A 4977-nucleotide genomic window follows, 5' to 3' on the forward strand; every position below is an offset into this window, starting at 1 on the left:
AGGGCAATTAGACAGTGAGGCTGAGCAGTAGATCACCTCTGCAGCCAAACAGGCAAGCTTGGAGATCTCACCAGAGAAGAGAGCAGCCGTGCAAACCACCGAGTGAAATCAGGAAGAAACCTCACAGATCACTGTTAATGACAGCTGCTCAGCAAGGAACAAAGTGCTTCATACTGGTCATGGGCTGAAGCCCACAGTTGTCCACACTGGCCGTCATCTTAGACAGATGTACAGCATTAGCTTGCCAGGGATTTCAAGCTTTTGTAGTCCTGACCCATGTTGCGGTAACCCGAGATAGGAAATAAAAAGCAACTTCTTGCCAGCATTCCTGGATGCGCTTCAGGGTGAGAGCTGTCTGCTCCTCTCCGGCCAAGCCGTGCCTATAACTGCGCGACTCTCGGAAAGCACTTGAGCGTTTTTGTGGTGAAAATGTGACTCAGCAAGTTCTGCACTCAGCTGGATCCTGGAGGCAGCCGTTGGTGTCTGAGACAGAGGCAAAATACCACCAACAGGTTGATGATAGCTGTCCTCCGTGGGAGGCAGCCACCTGCCTGCCCGGGCTGCAGCCAGCGCTGGTGCAGGTACCTGTCGGGAGTGGGATAGGGGGACGCTGCGGTACACAGCTGAGAGGGAGTGGAAGTGCTGTGGAAAGAGATGGCGATGAATAGTACAGATATTAGGCGTAGTCAGGGAAAAGGGTACAGGAGAGGAAGGAGCACAGGGCTCCTTGCAGGAGAACAGGAGAGGGGAAGGACATATTTAGGATGGGGCATCTTAAGAGGGAGCAGGGAAGTTACATGATAATAGGTCAATATCTGTTGTGGCACTGGCTGCAATAAGCATAGCAAAAAAATACCTGATTTTTTAACACAGCCAAGCTTATACTCTTGGTTCTGGCCAGTGAAAGGCTGGGCATCCTTGGCACAGGACACCAGAGGTAGCAGGAATGGAGAAGCAGGTGAGGGGCCTGCATGCTCAGGGTCTGGTAAGTGTTTACTTGTGATTAAATCTTACTGAAATAAGTGAAATTTAAGCAAAGCCTTAACTGCTGCACCTAACAGAGATGTTTTCTTGAATCAGGCCTTTCATCAAGAGATGTTAATCAGATGCATTTCCTTCCCAAGACATCTGCCTGTGAGGACAATTTCATCATCTCTGAAGTGCTCAGGTACGTTAGTGAGAAGGCTACATAGCCACCTGGGCAGGGAGAGCACTGAACCTGTCAGACCCCAGTTCTGCCACCAGTGCTCATGACAAATAGTATATTTTCTTCTCTGAAATAACCTTCAGCTACTTCAGCAAGACTGCTGCTGAATGCAGGGCTGCTCCTCCTGTCTTGGGCTGCCAATTCCTTCATACCAGGACTTTACAGACAATTCTGAAGACCACCATCGTGCCGGTATCACAGGCGCTACAGAAACGTGCAGTGGATGCTCCACCTCCTCCACCTGTACGGACAAAAAAGTCATGTGCCTTCAATGAAAAATAAACCCATGTAGTCAAATACCAGAGTGAGGTGGGGGAAAAGTCAGACACGTGAAATAGATCAGATTCCAGCACGCCCTGAAGGTCTCTCCATGCAGGGTCTGCCGGAGGGAAGGTGCGAGAGCGTCGCTCCTCCAGGGAGGGTGCCAAGCTACCAGCCTCTTGCCGATTAATCCTGGGGAGCAGGAGGCAGTGGAGAACACCCTGCCAATTGTAAATGTGGTGATGGGGCATTGGGGGCATATATACGCATCATTAGTCATCCACAAGAATTTTGTTTTTGTAACCTCTGCATTTTTATCTGTCACTTTGAGCAATAAATATGCACTCCCGCCAGTGATTTGACATTACACTTGCTTTGGATGGTTGCCTTTCCCAAATATTAATAGTAACTCATTGTGGACACAGCATTGGTATTTAGTTAGATCAGACCAGCTTCTTTTAAAAAACAACTTTTCGTATAAAGAGAACAGATGTTTTTAATTTACACAAAGAACAAAAACAAAGTTCTATTGTTCAGTTACAGTGAACACAAACATTACAGGCACACAGAAATTAACACCAATAGCACGTTAAAAAAAAATTAAAAGCTCATCATTATATGGATCTGCTTATTTGTGCTTTTTCCACTACTTTAACGATTTAGTGGCATGCAATGATAGCAAGTGTTGCTTTCTGGAACTCATATGAATTTGAGTGTGGCATATTTTAAAGATAAAAATGGCATGAACACAAGGACAATTTCTAAACACCAATAATAATAATAATCATTTTATAATAACCAATGAGGAATGTAAACCCTTGCAGTCCAAGGCATAAGCCAACTACTAGCTCATGGGGATAGGAAGAAATTGCCTCTTTGAGCTGATTATTTTATAGTTGTTTCTTACAGGGTATATTTTCCTCTGCACGATCTGCAGACAACAGTAAGGCCCCAGCCCTCTGAAACACGATGTGTGCATACAAAAACAGAGTATTTTAGTTGCACCAGTGAGGTTATCTTGTGGTATGGTATGACGTTAAACCAGAACTATCCTTACATGCTATTTTTTTCCTGGGGATTTAAAAGCCCTTTGAATGCACTTACAAGCTCCTGGTACATGCAGGTGGGAGCAGAGCTCAGGCACATGTCCATACCAAGGTGGTGATCAAGCCCTTTCCAGAACAGGAATGCTACCCTTCAGGGGGACATTGCTTGTACCTCTCTGTTTCTCACAGACACACACCCTGAGAAAACATTCTCAAAGACAAAGCTTAGCATCTTTCCCATTTGTCACCCACTGGACCAACAACCTGGATATCTAATTCTCAGCTTACTCCAAGGCATAGCTCTTCCCATGGAGAAGCAACTCCTCTAGCATCTCTTTCCTGAAGATTTCCTAGTGGCTCTCTCTAGTTAATTGTCACATCTTGCATCACTTTCTTGGGCAGCTATTTCTAGGTTTAGAAATACTGACATACCAATATTTCTGTCTCTATTTCAGATTTGACGGTCCTGTAGCTGCAAGAGCACAAGGAGGGCAAGGATCCCTTATCTTGGTTTCTCCCAACTCTATATAAGCAAAGATTCTGCTTTTGGTACATTAAAACCGGACTTCACCCCATTTCCTTTCCCATTGTTCTCTAGTTATTTTTTTGTCCAATAATGGGTCTCATTTTACTCTATCCCACACTCAGACTAAGCACCAATCTATGAGGCTTACTTAAGATCATCACATGGGACCTGGTGAAAAAAAAAACACCAAACCAAACCCCTTGCATTTTAACCATTTGGAAAAAATAAAGTCATAATTAAACAGCTTGGGACAGAAAAATTAAAAAGTCTTTTTCTGTAGCATCAGGTAACCTGGGGATTTCAGCGCCACAGAACAACAGAAAGAAAAACACTATGACTCAAAGGGATGGAGCCTTTTTCCACCACTAAAAATAAGCCTCACTGGTAGAGGTGCTATATGCCTGCTGCTCCAAGTGGCCAGTTTTAAACTGTCAATCATACTATAAAATACAAAACTCAGTTCCAGAACCATGCACGAAAAAAAAGAGAAACCAAAACATTACATTCATACAGTACCTTTCAGTTCGAAGGAACCCAAGCCATTAATCATCCACCACAGAATGCCATCACCTCAACGTTGAAACACAGCAGCTGTATATTACCCTACAGAACATTAAGATGGGTGCTCTTATGCAGCCAAAACAGTGAGGAAAACCAAGTAGACAAATACATTAACCTGGAATGCACAGGCTTATCCTCCCTACCTTTATAAAGAGTACCAGAGGGACTTTAAGGACCACAAGCAGCAGATGCTTCCAGCCGCCCAGTGCTAACAATGCTTTCAGCAGCACTTAAGCGATCCTTGGAAGCCAAAAGCATTTGACCTGGACTTGCTTTGCTTTGCTTGGTTGACAGCGAGGCCAAGAGCTGGCTATCACACACTGACCACAATTGCTATGTCACATCCAAAGTCATTTCTGCCACATTTAGAATGATGATTAATGCCAGAAACAGAGTAATCACAATGCTCTGAGTTGTCCAAAGATCTGGAAATTCATCTCCTCACTGCTTGTGCAAAGAAGCCAGCTAATTGCAGTTGTGTACCTGTCCTGATGGTTGGCTGTTCATTAATAAATTGCAATCATGCTCTCTCAAACATGGGTCCCTCAGACCTTGACTCTCAGTATCTCAGAGAGATGCTACATGGCTCTTGGAAGTGGCTTATCAAAATTGGAACCGTTTGCTATCCAAATATACTTAAGTTTTCACTCAAAACTCAAAATCTCATTGTTACACCACACTCATCACTGTGGTATCTGAGTACCGCCATTTCCAGCCGAATTCCAGCCCCAGCTGGATTCAATGAAGAGTCACCCTGAGTCCGGGGACACAGAGTTAATGCAGGCCAGGATCATGCAGCTAGTCCTGCGTGGGCTTATGCGAAGTTTGTTGCAGAAGTTGGACCTCAGCTCCCGCTGAATGAGAAAGGGTCTTGTGGCCAAAGGACATTAATTAGAAGATTGCTAAAGCCCCAGGGCTCTGCTCCAGAGCACTCTCACAAGCGTGCCACCAGCTCCCTGCTGTATAAAGTGGGCGTATCTGGCAGGGCAGTGGTGTGGGTTCTGCTGTTTCTGCAGAGGTCCTCTGAGGGAGGGGGACAGATTACACTGATTGCACTGTGTGCTCTGAGTGGACATACCCACCGGCTTTTTTTTAATCCCAAAGCAGTGTGACGTATGCTGTAAAAACAATCTCATTTCTACAGCACAGCTCTGCTCATTCATGTGACAAAAGTAAGGTCAGAATGGTTGGATAATGCCCCAAAATGGGGACCAAAAAGAGATTGAGCGTGGGTTTCAATGGCTAAAAATGACAGCTTAAATGTCCTGTACTTCTCACCCCACTGTAGCCCATTCATGCCACAGAAGCCGCATTTTTAGCTCACCAAAACTCTCGGCCTTTCTGCTTCCCAGGGCACTTGCAGTCCCAGAGCCACA

The sequence above is a fragment of the Phalacrocorax carbo genome, chromosome 3 (genome assembly GCF_963921805.1).
Source record: "Phalacrocorax carbo chromosome 3, bPhaCar2.1, whole genome shotgun sequence".
In the NCBI taxonomy this organism is placed as follows: Eukaryota; Metazoa; Chordata; class Aves; order Suliformes; family Phalacrocoracidae; genus Phalacrocorax; species Phalacrocorax carbo.